Here is a 17,807-nt window from a genome sequence, read left to right on the forward strand (position 1 = left end):
ACAGCGCAAGGGCATGAATGAGATAGAAGTGAGTCTCCAGCGAAACGCTTTCATATGCTTGAGCTGCACCTGCCAGGGTCTGGGGCCGGGTGCGCCGCGAGATAGGAGCGCAGAGCCCGCCGCGCGTCCGAGATAACGGGGTGTGGCCGCCCCGCCCCGATGCCTGCTTCTCCACGCGTCGCTCCGTTCCGCATCATCAGGACTGCGGGCGGTGGGGTCTTCTCGCCCCCTACGAGGAAAACCGCGAGCCCGGACGGCCCGGCCCGTAACCCCTCACCCCCTTTGTGAAACGTCTCCAATTGTGCCTCATAAGCGGCGTCCTGCCCCAGCGGGCGGACTGCGCTGTTTGTACTCCGCAGGGGCTGCCAGGCGAGGACAGCGTGGCCCAGAACCTAAGTCAACACCTCCCCGCCCCCCGCCCCCCGCTATCAAATCTCCTTCCCTTCTGCCCTCCTCCCGCTACTCCGCTCCGCGCTCCTCCCCCAACTCCTGCCTCCCGCGCAGGACCTGGGGAGGAGGAGGAGGGGGCGGGGGGAGGGGGCGGAGGGGGGCGGGGCGAGCGGGCAAGACTGCGCGAGAGTTCCTCCCAAATCCTGCGAGATCTGCCTGCCTGCCGCCGCCGCCGCCGCCGCCGCCGCCGCCTCTTACGTCTTTCCCTTTGACAAGTCGCCGCTGCTGCAGCAAAAATAAAGGACGCGGCCGCCGCAGCCGCTGCCGAGCCGGGCTCGGGTCGCCGGAGCCGCGCCCCACCCCTGCCAGCTCCGGAGCCGCGCACGGTAACGCTTCTTCTTCTCCCTCCTGGCCACACCTGTGCGTGTGCCCCGCGGGTCGCGCAAGGCCGGCCGGGGCCGTTCCCGGGCCGCGGCCGAGCGGGGGGCGCCGGGGTCCCGGGTGGGCGGCGGGCGGAGGCCTAAGGGACCCCTCCCGGCGTCGTGCGGGGCCCCCGGCCTCAGGGGCCTGCCCCCCGGGCGCTTGCAGAGCCGCCGTAGGAGCAGAGCCGCTCTCCCGAAGGGGCAGGGGGACCCGCCCCTCCGGCGGCTCTCGCTGTGCTGGCCCCTCGACCCGCGGGGGTCGGGCCTCTGCCCTTCTCCCCCACCGCTTTATCCGCCGACGAGGGCCCCTCCGCAGGCCGGGGCTAGGGCGGGGGGGGGGGCAGCGGCCTGACTCTTTAGGGAGAGCCGCGACGCCAGGGTCCCCCTCCCCCCCACCCCCCACCCCCGACCCCGCCTTTTGAGGGACGACGTGTCTTCCTCCTTTCCTCTGCTTTTGGGTGGGGGCAGCTCATCCCCTAGTAAATCTTTGTCCTAATCTCCCACCTCTGTAACATAACAGTTCATAAAAGCCTGTGCTTCCAGGAGGAGAGACGAGCTGCATTGTTCAGTCTGTGGGTAAGATGAGGGTGATGATGACAAGAGCTGTCCCAGGGAACCCGGCGAAGCCTTTTCTGTGATGGGGGTAGGTGCTTGGGAGACACGAGCGCCGGAACTGGTTGGTACCACCTTGCCCAGGAGGTTATATAAAAAGCCATGCTGTCCAACCCGGAGAGCTGTGAGCAGAGACGGAGCTTGCTTGCTTGTGGAATAATGTCTACATCTACAGTACTGTAGGAGATGTGGATAGTCAGAATTGCAGTTACACCAGATTGGGACTAACTTGCCCTTGTAATTCCATTTCCAGAGATAGCATTTCATGGTTACCATTTTGGTGTTGCTTCCTACCAGACACCTACCTACCAGACACCTGACTTTTTTTTTTTTCTCAGCTAGTACTTGGCTCATCATTACTTGGGACTTCCCCATCCTCTGTGTTTCAAGATGATTTGTCCCTTTGGCCCGCTTGATTAAAACTGGTTGCTGGTTCACGATCACTGGCTCTACTCTGTCATTACAGTCTCTTTCATTGGCTCTGCCGAGATGATTGTTTAAATGGCTTTAAAAATCAAGAGTTAAAAGAGTATCATCTCCTTGGATCTAGTACATACGTGCTTTTTCCACCCCGTGGTGGGCGCTGAAAAGGAGCGGTATTTGTGGAAATCAAACTGTGATTATTCACAGTGGGAAGAAACCTCAAGATTTTATAACATTGATTTCAGTTGGTTATTTTTAGGCCAAAATCGTTATGTGATTCTGTTTGTTATAATGCCTTTGTGATTGAGGTGGGATGGATATGTACCTTTGATTATGTAGGTTTCTGTGGTGTGAGTTTTTATAAGCAAAACTGAGTGTTCTAGGTCTGGATGTATGTACACACACATATAATGCACCTGTAGTTGAGTATATCTTGGAAATGAGTTAAAATGTATTCTTTGAGAAAAGAAAGCATTAGGTTGGACAAAGCATAGTCTTACAATATTTCTCCCAAATTATATGACAGGATTATATGGCAGGATGAAACAACCAGGGAGGTTGGAAATCTGGCAACTTTAAAAAATAGGATAGTGTCATTTGTCATCTTTTAAAAATCTTTTTGTCATTTGTCTGAGGTTGTCATTGGAATGGATTAAATGGCCTATTAAGGTATTTTGTAATTCTGAACTTTTATGAATTTTGCTTTCCCTAAGGTTTTCTAATCACTTTATTTCTTAAATTCCTAGTCATGCTGTTTACATGTGACACTTACCATTCATTTGCTGGTCATGTATCCCACTCCCAATGCAGGCATCCTGGTGGTGCATGGAGGGGAAAGCAAATGTAAACGTTTGGGTTACTTAGTCTATTAATGTAAACATCTTCTGCAAATCCTGTTTGATTAAAGGAATTTCAAAGACTGTGTTGTTGATTGGGCTGGATTGGTTAGTAGAGGATGTAAATAATAAATAGCAATTGAATTCTAATTTCCCAAGCATTTTTTTTCCCAAAAGAAGATGAAATTACTCCTTCTTAAAAAAAAAAAAAAAGATACATTGAACAGTTGATCTTTTAAAATTCAGATTTTCAGTACAATAACAATAATAAAGACTTTGTGGTTTGGGATATGGAGAGAATTTTGTTAGGCTAAAAGCAAATTGATTTGTGAAACAGTCTAAATTTTATAGTTGGACAACTGTCATAAAGTAAAAAAATTACTATAACCTGCAAAAGATAATTTTTTTATATACATAAAATTTTGGCTTTATAGACAAATGAAATGCATTGTAATGGCCATATACAGCAGATTATCATGATGTTGAAAACAACAAATTGGTCACATCACTTAAAAGGAAATTTGCAAAGCCAGTAAAGTCACAACAGCTAGCAAATTTTTTTGACTAAAGGAAAAGTATAAAGGAACATAAAGTAGCTCATTTACTTTTTAGATGCCAGATATGATTTCTATGATTTTAGTTTTTTCTGCTGTCATTTAATGGGCCCTCTAAATTAATCGGAATATTAAATTATAGGTGAGATCCTTGAGCAAAGAAATATGACAGTTGGGTAATTGATCAATTGATGGGTTTTATTTATTTTTAACTTTATTTTGAAGTAATGTTAGACTTACATAGATGTTGCAAATATAGTAAAGAAAATTCCTATAAAATATTCTTCATATACCATCTCCTGATGTTGACAATTTACTTAACTATAGCACAGTGACCCAAACTAGGAAATTAGCTTTGGTATAATACTATTAACTAACTACAGACTTTCTTGCAATTTCACTGGTTTTACCCCTAATGGTTTTTTTTGTTCCACAACCTAATTCATTGCATTTAGTTATCTTCCTCTTCTCCAATCTGTAACAGCTCCTCAGTTTTTCCTTGTCTTTCATGATCTTGACACTTTTGATGAGTACTGTCAGTTTGTAGAATTTTTCTCACTTTGGGTTTGTCTGATGTTTTTCTCATGATTAGATTGAAGTTAATATATGTTTGCAAGGAAACCACAGAAGTGATGTGTCTTCAGTGCATCATTTTAGAGGGGTGGTGGTGTTGAGATGTCTTATTGCTAGTGATATTTTAACTTTGATTACTTTGTTAAGGTGGCTTCTGTTTTCTACTGTAAAGTTACTATTCTACCTTTTGATACATATCTTGGGGGAGATACTTTGAGACTATGCAGATATACTGTTTCTCTTCAAAACTTATTTATACTGATTTTAGCATGTGTTGGTAGATACTGTCTGCAGCAGTTACTGTGGTGTTTACCTAATGGTGATTTTTTTTTTTTTATAATACATATTACTGTAATTCTTCTGTTAGGAAGAGGTATTTCTTTCTCATTTGTTTATTCAATTATTTATTTATGTAGTTATAATCTCATGGGTATTTGTTTTATTCTACATGTTATAACCCAATAGTATTTTTTTATTGCTCAGATTGTTTCAGCTTTGGCCATTCATTAAGAGCCTTTTCAGGTTGGCCTTCACTTTTTTTTTCAAGCACTTCCTTTTATTCTGGCATCATAGGCTATTTATTTATTTTTTTTCATAGCCTATTTCTCACTCATGTTGTATATTTCTTTGTACCAGTCCTGGAATCAATAACTTGTCTAAGGAACTCTGATTCTTTTTATTGGAGAATACAATTTAAATCAAGATCTGGATGCTAGGTGTGCTCACTGGGGTGTCAGTGCCCCTAGGCCCTCAGAGGGCCTCAGAGGACAGAGCTAGGAAATATAGGTGTATATACTAATCCTCCCACACATACAAGTGAGTGCACACATATGCATTTATTTCTATATTTATATTCTATATATATTAAAAACCATGAGCTCATATTGATAGTTTCTGATCTAGTCCAACACCACAAGGTTCATTCTAACCTTTACTCCTTTCTTATTTGTAACTTTTTTCTGATAAGAAAAACCTGGCTCTCCTTATCTGTAGACAATAGGTCATATAGATACTAGATCATATCCCACTTGTTCACTTTTATAATGCTCATCAAGTAGTTACTGATTGCTAACCCATTACATTTATGAGAAACGTATTTGCTAATTAGAGTACAGGTTTTTTTTTTTTTTTTTGTCTTTATTCTCACAGTATCTAGTCAAAGTATTATTTTCTGAAGTTATTTAGGTTCTTCTCCACTCTTTTAGTGTAGTTATGTTATTCATCTGTAATGCAGTTTGGTTCTTTTCTTACTCTTTGTATTCCATTTTGGGTTACCCCCTCAGTCCTGGTTGATTTTGATTATTTATCTAGGTCTCTGAAACATGACTGTTACTAAACATTACTATATAAAAAGATATAATCAGAGGAATGTCACTCATTCCTACTACCTGATTCCCACCTCCACCCCCTTTCCCAGTCTGTTTTCCTAGCCCCTAGTCTCTTCAGTTTTTTTGGTTTATCCTATTATGTCTTTTACACAAATGGATAGATTGTATATGTTTTGTTATGGTCCTTTCTTTTTTTCTCATACAACTTTATTTATTTTTTAAATATTTTATTTATTTGAAAGTGAGAAAAAGCATGAGCTGGGGGAGGGGCAGAGGCAGAAGCAGATTCTGCAGAGTGGGGAGTCTGATGTGCAGCTTGATCCTAGGACCCTGGGATTATGACCTGAGCTGAAAGCAGATGCTTAACTGACTGACCCACCCAGGCATCCCTCTCATACAATTTTAATTGAGATACAATTCACATACCACAAAAATTACTGTCTTAAAGTGTACAACTCAATGGTTTTTCATATATTCACAAGGTTGTGCAGCCATCACCATGATCTAATTCAAGAATGTATTTGCCACTCCGAAAGGAAACTCTGTATCCATTAGCAGTCATTTCCCATTCCACCTTCCTTAGCCACTTTTAACCACTATTTTGCTTCCTGTTTATATGAGTTTGTCTATTCTGGACATTCATGTAAATGGAATCATATAATATGTTGACTTTTGTGCCTGGCTTCTTTCACTTAGCATGATTTTTTCAAGGTTCATCCGTGTAGCATATATCAGTACTCCATTCCTTTTTATGGCTGAGTGATAATTATATGAGCATATCATATTTTATTCATCTGTGCCTCATTTGATGGACATTTGGCTTTCCATTTTTTGGTCATTGTGAATATTGCTGTGAACATTCATGTACAAGTTTTTGTGTGAACGTATATTTTCAGTTCCTTTGGATATATACCTAGGCATGGAATTGCTGGGTTGTGTAAGAACTCTGTGTTTAGCTTTTTGAGGAACTGCCCAACTGTTTCCTTTTCCTTTCTTATGTGAAGAGTAGCGTGTTATAGATACTCTTTTGCACTTTACTTTTTTTTACTTACTGGAAATCACTGGATATCCTGGAAATCACTCCAAATCCATTCATTCTTTTTATTTTTAATTTTTATTTTTTTAAAAAAGATTTTATTTATTTATTCGTGAGAGACCCACAGGAGAGAGACAGAGGCAGAGGGAGAAGCAGGCCCCGTGCAAGGAGCCTGATGTGGGACTCGATCCTGGATCGCGGGATCATGCCCTGAGCCAAAGGCAGACGCTTAACCACTGAGCCACCCAGACGTCCCTCCATTCATTCTTTTTAATAGATATTGTTCATTCTTTTTTTACAGCTGTACAGCACTACACTCTGTGGGTATATTCTAATATACTCAGTCATTCTATGGGTATACATTTAGTTAGTTTCCTATATTTTGTAATTACAAACAGTATTACAGTAATTGACCTGTGCATGGATATTTTTGTATTATTAGAGGTGTATCTTCAAGGTAGATTTCTGTAAGTGGAATTGCTGGGTTAAAAGTTGAGTGCATCTAGTAGTCCCTCTTATGTCTACAGTTTCTCTTTCCATGGTTCCACTTATTGGTGGTGAACAGTGGTCTAGAAGCAGGTGATCCACCAGAAAGGTCAGTAGTAGCCTAATGCTACCTCATAGTGCCTAAGTGATTCATTTTACTTCATCTCATCATGTAGGCATTTTATCATCTCACATCATCATAAGATTGAGTACAATACAATAAAATATTTTGAGAGACCATATTTATATACCTTTTTTTTTTTTTTTAAAGTAGGCTCTACATCCAAAGTGGGGCTTGAACTCATGACCTTGAGATCAAGAGTTGCCTGCTCTACTGACTGAGCCAGCCAGGCACCCCTCACATAACTTTTATTACAGTATGCAGTTGACCTTTGAACAACATAGGTTTGAACTGCCTAGGTCCACACAGTACTGTAAACCTATTTTCTCTCCCTTATGATTCTCTTAACGTTTTCTTTTCTTGAGCTTACTTTATTATAAGAATATAGTATATAATGCATATAGTGTCCATAATATGTATTAATTGACTTCATATTATTGGTAAAGCTTCTGGTCAACAGTAGGCTTTTAGTAGTTGAATTTTTGGAGAGTCAAAAGTTATATGTAGATTTACAACTGCATGAGGTATTGATGCCCCTAACCTCTGCATTGTTCAGGGGTCAGTTGTGTTGTTATAATTATCCTATTTTATTATTATTGTTGTTAATCTCTTACTTTGCTTAATTTACAAGTTAAACCTTATTGTGGATACATACATAGAGGAAAAAACACTGTACAATAGATTTGATACTATCTGCGATTTCGGGCATCTCCTGGATAAGGGGGGAAGCTACTGTATGTAGTTGTGTTAGATATTACAGAAGTGTTGTACTTATTTGCATTCCCACTGGTATTGTATGAGAACACTTGTTTTCCCCATAACTTCACAGAGAACGTGTCATGGTATTTATTTATTTATTTATTTATTTATTTATTTTTTTTGTGTCATGGTATTTATATTTATTTTTATTTTTGCAAGAGATGACTGACTTTTATTTATTTATTTTTTAGATGACTGACTTTTAAAAATGCTCTATAGTCATTTCCATGACCCCAACCTATTGTGTAGGGGCACTTACCTGTCATTGGTAGTTTCTGATAGCTTGAATATGAAATACATTGTCCACTAATATGCACTGATACGTGCAGGTTATTATGTGCAGGTGAAATCAGTTAGAATGCTTTTTCTGGTCTAGTCAGGATTGTTCTTTGAAACCTTTTGCATTTAATAGGAGTTATTGCATTGATTCATAATACCCATGCTCTGAAATACTTCTGGAGTTTAACAAAGGATAACTGAAATTGTAAGGAGAATGTTCTTTTCTCCAGAGTATATATGTTATAGTAGTTTTGGTTCACATTGTATGCTAGTTATTTTGAATAGTAGACACAGTACATATTGAAGTCATGGTATGGTAGTTATTTGACCAATAATGGCTGTATCTGGAAACTTTTCTTTTATATTTTCATCAGAAAGAAGATTACTCTTAAAACGAAATGAGTGTACAGTTCTGTATTAGGATAATCTTACCAGATTTTAGTGGGACCAAGATACTAAGGCAACATGAAAAACATTCCCATCTTACAAGGAAACAAATGTTGCCCCAGTTAGAAACTTAGGTTCTTTCCCAGAAAGAATACTCTTCCAAGTGCTGGGGACACATTAGTGAAAAGACAAAGATTGTTTTTTAAAAAACATTTTATTAAGTATGGTTGACACACAATGTTACATTAGTTTCAGGTGTACAACAGAGTGATTTGATTTGACAAGTCTATACAAAAAACAAAAGTTCTTCACCAGAGGAGCTTACATTCTAGTAGTTTTCTGATGAACTGGTGTTCTCAAGAAAAGATGCTGAGTGCTGATTGTGAATGGAACCAGCAGAGGTTGTGTAAATCTTAAAATGATTTTTTGTGGCTATAAAAACTTCAAATGACACTTGATTTTACTGGTTACAAAGAGAAACCCATGAAAAGTCATAGGCAACATGACTGAGGCAACATGACAAGGTAACTTATATTGTTCACCAATCTCATTTTAAAGGATTCCTAAGAGTAGAATAATAATAATAATAATAATAATAATAAGAGGATAATAGTATAGTAGAGTTTTTTTTCTCAGGGTTCTGTGAGAGAACTAAATGCTCTAGGACATTTGGACAGGCACTGTATGTAAAGAATTAAGTTCTTTCCAGTGCATCTAGAATGGCACTAGATATGTACTATTCTTTGGAGGATTGAGAAGATATTTACTCCAGTGTTCGCTTCACGGTCTCTGGTTTAGATGATGAACTTCAGTTGAGAAAGGTCATGGACATTGTAGTCAGATCTGTTTTATTGTTTTTTGGTTTTTGGTTTTTTTCCCCTAACTCTGTCACTTGCTAGCAGAGTGATGTTGGACAAATCTTAACTCTTAAATTCAGTTTCCTGATCTGTAAAAATGAGAATAATAATAGTTTCTTCTTTCCAGTCTGCATTTATCCATTTCTGTGGCTTTAAAAACTCTCTATGCTGATTGACTTCCAAACTTTTATCTTCAGCCCAGACCCTTTCCCTGAGATCCAGTGTTATCTTATTCCACATTTCATTGACTGTCTAATGAGCATCTCAAACTAAATTTGTGCAATAAAGAAGGTGTGATTCCTGTCCTCATCATTTCCTCCGAATCAGCTTTTAGTAAATGGTGGGACCATTCAGCTAGTTACTGGGGCAAAAAGCCTAGGTGTCAGTTGTAATTTTTCTCTTTTCTTCATACCATATAATAAGCCCATCAGGCAAAACCTCTTGACTCTGTCTTTTAAATATATTTCCAATCTGATCATATATCTTCATCTCTACCTTATATTACTTTGGTCTAAGCTACCATCTTTTCCTGCTTGGGTAACTACAGTCTCTTAACTGTTTTCCCTGTTTTCTCATTAGGTCTCTGAAAGTCTATTCTCCACTTGTAGCTAGAATGATTTTTTTTTAACTGTCAGCCAGATAGGTGACTCCTCTATTTAATACTTTACAGTAACTTCCTTTTACAATTAAAGTAACAGTCAGGGCAGCCCGGGTGGCGCAGCGGTTTAGCGCCGCCTGCAGCCCGGGGTGTGATCCTGGAGACCTGGGATCGAGTCCCACATCGGGCTCCCTGCATGGAGCCTGCTTCTCTCTCTGCCTGTGTCTCTGCCTCTCTTTCGCTCTCTCTGAATAAATAAATACATTAATTAAAAAAAATAAAGTAACAGCCAAATTCCTGGTGTTGGCTTATAAGGCACTACATGCTGTGTTTAATCCCTGTCTACCTCTCTCTGTTCATTCTACTTGTGCTACACTAAACTCCCTATATTCTTTGTTCATGACAGGTACGTTCCCAGGGCTCAGTATTTGTTCTTGCTCAGCTCAGAATGCTCTTTCCTCAGGTCTTTGAACTGCGTCCTCCTTCCCATCATTGAAAAGTTTGCTTAAAGAAGAGTTCTCTGAGTTTATTTCTTTAGAGAGATTATCAGTTATCATACTATAGAAAATAGTGATCATTTCCCCTCCACTCTCCTTGTCTTTTTTTTTTTTTTAAGATTTTATTTATTTGTTCATGAGATACACAGAAAGAGAGAGAGAGAGAGAGAGAAGCAGGCTCCACGCAGGGAGCCTGATGTGGGATTCAATCCCGGGACTCCAGGATCACGCCCTGGGCCAAAGGCAGGCGCTAAACCGCTGAGCCACCCAGGGTTCCCCTCCTTGTCTCTTTTACTTCATTTTTTTGCACTTGTGCTTCCTTGAAATTCAATGAGTCACTTGTCTACTTGTTTATTTGCCTTCCTCACTAGAATGTAAACTCCATGAGAGCATGAATCTCTATGTCTTATGCATTCCAGCACTTCTAAAAGTCCCTGGTACATAGTGAGCCAGGAATGCAGCTCTAGGAACTTGACCATGGAGTAAAGTTGTCTCTGAATTAAATAATTCTACCTTTTAAATGTTTTATGCCAATGGAGAACTATTTTTTTAAAGGTATTAAACTATTTTATTTATTTATGTATTTTAGAGAGATTGAACACAAGTGGGAAGGGTAGAGGGAGAGGTAAGAGAGAATCCTAAATAAGTTCCACGCCCAGTACAGAGTCTCTGACTCGGGGCTCCATTTCTTAACCCTGAGATCATGACCTGAGCGGAAATAAAAAAAGTGTGATGCTCAGTGGACTGAGCCACCTAGGTGCCCCAGTGGGATAGGATTTTAGATCAGCCAAAATCGTTGCAGTGAGGCTTGCCATTTCCATACCCTTCCCCACCTGCCAACTCCTCCCTTTGTTACAGAATTCTGATCCGCACTCACACCACCTACTAAACTATGTGATCTTGGGCAAGTTACTTAAACTCTCTGTGCTTCAATTTCCTTATCTGTGAAATAAGTGAGTTAAATGTAGTTCAAATAATTAACAATTCAATCAGATTTAACCATGGTTTAAATAATAGGTAAAAGTATTTAGAATAATGCCTAGTGCACAGTAAACGTTCAAGTGTTACCTAGTATTTTTCCTTTATATGTGTATCTGTCTATACCACACTCTTCACTAAATTATATAAATCTATCATTCTCCTTCGTTCCTTCTTTTTAAAAGAGTAAACAATGGTGAGAAAACAGGAACTATGACCATATTATTGACAAAATTTCATTATATATGATTGGATACTTGGTTGTATAAGAAAATTTAGTGATACTTTCTATAAAAGATACTTTTGTTTTTCAATTGTATTAACACATAGATAATATAATCTTTCTAGTTTTCTAGATAGTATTTGAAATAGAGGATAATCTAATGATATTAAGGAGCAAGTTTAGTCTGTAAATTGTCTAGAGTGCAATCAAGTAGTAAAATAATAATGACTTACATTTGTGTTTGTACATATGTATACACACATATTTGTACTGTGTATATGGCTTCTAGTTGCAAAGTATTTTGGTAACAATTTTCTCATTTGATCTTCATAACAACTCTGTGGATACGGCAGATATTCTGGTATTTGACAAGCTTCCACAGAGGAGAGAGGTAGCTTTGAGGAATGAGCCCTTGAATAACCTCTAGTTGCTAGACCTTTTATTAGGTTCTTTATTCATAAAGGAAGTGTTGCCATTTCTTCGGAAGACTGCCAGACTGTGAGAGTTAACTTCTGCATTGTATGGTGTTATGGACTTGATCTCTTAAATAGGTGATTAGAAATTACTTAATCTGGAAAAAGGAGATAACTTGGCATGATGAATGGGCAAAGATGGCCTGTTGAAATTGGCGTGTTCTTAATTTTATATTGAAAGCCTAGCTATTTTTAAGAAATACAATTTAGATTAAAACTGTAATTCTAAAAAAAACCCTGTAATTCTAATTGCAACACTGTTATAATGTTTTTTTAAACTAGTATTTTAATTAAAACCTAGCTGTTAGGCTGCAGTAATATTGATGCTTTTTTTGATTGTATTATAGATTAGGATAGAGGTAGAGTGTTTTACTTTTTGGAAGTAAAAAAAAAAAACTTTGGTAGCTTCTAAAAAGGCTGATGTGAATGTATAGAAGTAGTGAAATGCTGATAAAAGTTTAGTAGGGTCCCCTCTTTCCCTTATTTATTTTGGAAATAGTTTAAATTGTTTTGGTTAACTTAAATTGGCCTGAGATATTAAGAGGGGCTTACAAAACTCTTAAAGGTACACTGTATAAAGGAATATAGTCAGATGCAAACTCATAGAATCACTTTTTTTTTTTTTTAAGATTTTGTTTATTCATAAGAGACAGAGAGAGAGAGAGAGACAGACACAGGCAGAGGGAGAAGCAGGCTCCATGCAGGGAGCCTGACCTGGGACTTGATTCCGGGACCCCAGGATCATGCCCCAGGCTGAAGGCGGCGCTAAACCGCTGAGCCACCAGGGCTGCCCAGAATCACTTTAATTTTTTTTTTTTTTATGATAGACACACACACACACACACACACACACACACACACACACACACAGGCAGAGACACAGGCAGAGGGAGAAGCAGGCTCCATGCACCAGGGAGCCCGACGTGGGATTCGATCCCGGGTCTCCAAGATCGCGCCCTGGGCCAAAGGCAGGCGCTAAACCACTGCACCACCCAGGGATCCCTGAATCACTTTACTTTAAAGTAGTTCATGATTGACAAAATGTGACTTTGTTTTGCAAAAACCTAAGGAATTGCTGAATATTTTGTATTCTTAAATTCCCTTTTAGTTCTCAGTGTTATTTTCTTATTCCCTGGTGCTCTCTTATAACTGCCTCCTTATCACCACCCCCTCCCTCTTGGTCTGCCATCTGTTGGTTTGGCTCTTTATTTCAGAGTAGGAAGGCAGGAAAGGGTGTTCATACACGAGATAAAACTAGTTCTTCTGGAGCTCAGTGAGCTGGAGCACTTATGCAATAAGTCTGCTAATGATAAATTCCAGAAGTACCATAGCCTCATAGGACTAGAAACATAGTGATGACTCTGCAATATTGTCTGCAAGTTTTTTGTGATTGTTGCTTTATTTAATACATAAAAACTAAAAAAGTATACTGAAACACTCTATTTTTTTCATAGAAAGCCATAAATTGGTTAGATACAAACAGGCTTGCAAATAACAGTAATTATATAAGAGAGTTTAGCATGTTGAGTGTTAGTGAAATTCATGTCAAATGATTTCTAATATTACCTTATCAATATAATTTGATCATGGTAAATTGACATTCAATTATGCCTGACTGTGGCTTAATCTATTGTGGGAATAAGTAGAGACTGCTTGCGGTCCTAGGCAGGTAATTTAATTCCCAGACAGCATTTAAAAAAAAAAAAAACAACAACATTTTATTACAAAGTATTTTAAAGATGTTAATATAAAACAGAATAGTATAACGAGCTCGCATGTACTCATAATTGAGCTTCAAGAATTATAGGCAGTCTTGTTTCCTCTCTATTTCTACCCCCACCCCCAATCCCTGGACTCTTTTGAACCAAATCCTAGACATAGACATATTTAATTTGTAATTTCAGATATTTCAGTTTTGATTTCTAAAAGAGTCTTTCTCTTTTCATAAAATAAACAAAATACCATATCATACCAAAATAAATTTATAGCAAGTTCTTAATATCACACCAAATATGTAATCAGGTTTCATATTTTTCTGATTGTTTTATACATATATATGTACACATATATAGTTTTTTTTTTTTGCTTGAAGTGGGACCACAATAAAGTCACATGTTACAATTGTCATGCTTTTTAAATCACTTAATCTTTTAGACTCTTCCTCCATCTTTTTTTTTTCCTTTCTTAAAGCTTTTTGTTAAAAGAGACTCAGTTGTTTGCTCTGAGAAGCTTCCCATATTTTCATTTTTCTGATTGCATTTCTGTAATGCCATTTAACATGTCATTCTGTTTGCTGAATTTCCTGTAAATTGATAAATTTGTCAGATTTTTGTTCTCATTGTAGGAGTACTTGATAGGAGTGGTTTGTATTTCAGGAAGTACATAAGGTCTTGTTATCTCTGGATGTTAGCAGCTATTGATGATCATTGTTTAGATTTATTAATTCATCAGGGATTGCAAAATAATTAAATTGTATTGTTTCTTTTTCATATATTAAGCGATGTTCTTTTGGCTAGTTCTTCCACAATGTAGATTGTATATTTAGGGCATTGTATTTATGCCTGAACTGGTTCTGGGATGATTGACAAGGTTCAATGTTGGGATTCCTTTAAGAGAAGAATGCAAGGCCTTATTATTGAAAATTCAGAGGCTACTTAGGAATATTGAATAATTAGACTTTGTTTAAAAGATGTTTGACCAATAAATAAGTTAACATGCCATCATGAGATGATATCTTGTGACTTAGCATGTGTAGCTAGCTGGCCATTGGTGTTTGTTCTTTTTAGAGGTCAATGTTCATATTCAGAAATTTCAAAAGTGATTTGTGCAGGGCAGCAGTTACTGTTTCTTGAGCCAGGTTTCTCAGCAGGAATTTGGGAACAGGCCGTATGTTTGAATTAGATTTTAAATATGTTGAGTTTACATAATAGAATATTTTATATTAAAGGTTATAAAGAACTAGAGCAGCAGCATTTCCTAATGCGGCTCCTTGATAAAAGTGTTTTGGGACCAAATAAACTTGGTGAACATTGTGCACTTTATTATGCTCTTTTGGAATGTAATAGTTCATATTAATATGTAAAAGAAACCTGTTTAATATTAACATAGCCTTTTGCAAATTTATTTCATCACTGAACCTTTTTTTCTGCCTCATAACATCTTGAAGAACCAGTGAAACAAATTTTCTTAAAGGAAACATTTTGGGAAATGTTGGCCTAGAGGATTTGAACAAAGAATAAAGAAAAATGGCTGATGATGATGAGTATGTATGACTTCGCTACAGTTGGTGGAGACATTTTGATAGGTAAATAAGACATTTTTCAGTGAGAAAAAAGCAAGAGACATATGTTGGTTGCTTGTTTCATCTTAGCTTATAAGAATTATACTGTTAGAGAAGTAGTATTAGAAAAGGACTTAAGTCATATATAATATTTACTATAAGTCAGGCACTGTTTTTTATAGTTGTTTACAACTTTATGTACAGGTGTACATAAAGAGGCACAGGGAGATTAAATAAATCGTTCAAGGTTACATTACAGAGTTGGTGACACAGCAGAGCCTCGTTCTGAACCTAGGCAGTCTGGCTTCAGAGTTCATGTGCCTAGCCACTACTCTACATTGCAACATACGGCAGATCATAAAATATAAGTAAGATTAAAAGGAGATTTTAACATCTGTTTGGAGGGATCAGACATATTTTTTTTCACTTTCAGGCAATCAGGGCCATAAGAAAAGAATGTGGAATGTGGAGAGCTGGTTCTGTCCTAGTGAAGATAAAACATGGAAACCTGGGAATGATTATCCATAAAAAGGTATACCTCCTGAAGAGGTAGAGTAGTTGCCGGTTAGAAAGTTAAGAGGATACTGTTAATACTAGAAGGGAATTGGAACTCCCCCCCGCTTTTTAAAAAGATTTTATTTATTTATTTATTCATGAGAGACACACAGAGAGAGGCAGAAACACAGGCAGAGGGAGAAGCAGACTCCATGAAGGGAGCCCAGTATGGGACTTCATCCCCGATCCCCGGACTCCAGGATCACATTCTGGGCCGAAAGCAGGCGCTAAACCACTGAGCCACCCAGGGATCCCCCTGGAACTTCCTTAATAAGACCATCTTTATATATGAAATCTGAGTTTAGGGGCACATGGGTAGCTCAGTGGTTGAGTGTCTGACTTTGACTCAGGTCATGGTCCTGGGGTTCTGGGATCGAGTCCTGCATCAGACTCCTCGCAGGGAGCCTACTTCTCCCTCTGCCTTTGTGTCTGCCTTTCTCTCTGTGTGTCTTATGAATAAATAAAATCTTAAAAAAAAATCTGAGTTTGCATAGTTTGTTCATGTGCTTATAGGAATAATCATGTATTAGTATATTGTATTAAAATACTTTCACATGGATTCTCATTTGATTCTCTAAACAAATCTGAAAGCTGCATAGGTACTATATTTTCCACAGCAAGACTGGTTCTCGAATTTAGATTTTCTGCATCATAAAAGCAAAAATGTTCTACATTGTGTATGTAATACATATATATATACACATATAATACATATATTTATATATGTGTGTGCATGTGTGCTTACATATGTACATATATATATATATCACATTGCCTCAGTTCTTGATAAATAAAATATATTGATGAGTAGAGTGTGCTTTTGAAATGAGATGAGGATTTGGATCAGAAAGAAAGATACATTTTAGCAAGTGAAAATTATTCCCTTCTTGAGGTCCCTGGGTGGCTCAGTGGTTTAGTGCCTGCCTTCGTCCCAGGGCATGATCCTGGAGTCCCAGGATTGAGTCCCACGTTGGGCTCCCTGCATGGAGCCTGCTTCTTCCTCTGCCTGTGTCTCTGCCTCTCTCTCTCATGAATAAATAAATAAAATCTTTTAAAAAAATGATTCCCTTCTGAGTGTGAAAGGTAATACATAAATGCTATTGTAAAAAATATTGATTTTTTTTTAGATAGTATAAGGAAATATAAAGTGAAAGGTAAAACCTGTTCAACTATGCAGATTAACCACTGTTAAAAACTAAAGTGTAATTCTCCAGATGTTTTTCTAGATCTATTTGTATGTATAGGGAGTTTTTTTTCAAAATTCTATACATATTGTTTTATAACCTGAAATACTGAATTCTTTTTTTTTTTTTAAACATTTTATTTATTTATTCATAGACACAGAGAGAGAGAGGCAGAGACACAGGCAGAGGGAGAAACAGGCTCCATGCAGGGAGCCCAATGTGGGACTTGATCCTGGGTCTCCAGGATCATACCCCAGGCTACAGGCCGTGCCAAACCGCTGCACCACCAGGGCTGCCCTGAAATACTGAATTCTTAAAAGAGACTGTCCATAGGTACTTGGTCTTTTGCCTCTACCATAGTAAAAGGGTACATGCAGGATGACTGGCATAAAATGGGAATATCTTCGGCAAACTGGGATGTACAGTTACACCACACATATACTTTAATAGCTGACCTGTTAGTAAAGGCAAGGTGAATCCCTGTGTGGGAGTAGGTTAATTTATGGAGGCAATAAATAGTATAAAGCTTCATTTTATTGTAGACTTTTGGAAAAAAACTTATTTTCACATTACTAGATCAAAAGATAAGTAACTCAGACCTTAATGTTTAGATAGACATTAAGAATAAAGTATGGGGGGATCCCCGGGTGGCTCAGTGTTTTAGCGCCTACCTTCAGCCCAGGGTGTGATCCTGAAGTCCCGGGATGGAGTCCCGCATCAGGCTCCTTGCATGGAGCCTGCTTCTCTCTCTGCCTGTGTCTCTGTCTCTGTCTCTCTCTCTTTCTGGGTGTCTCTCATGAATAAATAAATAAAATAAAAAAAAAAAGAATAAAGTATGGCTAGGGACACCTGGGTGCTTCAGTGGTTGAGCGTCTGCCTTCGGCTCAAGGTGTGATCCCTCTGCCTGTGTTTCTGCCTCTTTCTCTGTGTGTCTCATAAATAAATTAATAAAATCA

General features: G+C 38.6%; 1 protein-coding gene across 6 annotated transcripts in view; it reads left to right on the plus strand.

The window, feature by feature from the left end:
- The first annotated feature begins 618 nt into the window (after positions 1-618).
- The window catches only part of HERC1 (HECT and RLD domain containing E3 ubiquitin protein ligase family member 1), a 189,982-nt gene continuing 172,793 nt past the window's right edge, over positions 619-17,807 (plus strand). For 5 of the 6 annotated variants that reach the window (XM_041739209.1, XM_041739249.1, XM_041739231.1 and 2 more), the window contains exon 1: positions 619-776. The gene's annotated coding sequence lies outside the window, so the exon portion shown is untranslated. Of the gene's footprint in view, positions 777-15,545; positions 15,645-17,807 lie in introns of all 6 variants that reach the window. The other variant, XM_041739213.1, reaches the window with a different exon arrangement.

Source organism: Vulpes lagopus, chromosome 2 (assembly GCF_018345385.1).
Source record: "Vulpes lagopus strain Blue_001 chromosome 2, ASM1834538v1, whole genome shotgun sequence".
Lineage (NCBI taxonomy): Eukaryota > Metazoa > Chordata > Mammalia > Carnivora > Canidae > Vulpes > Vulpes lagopus.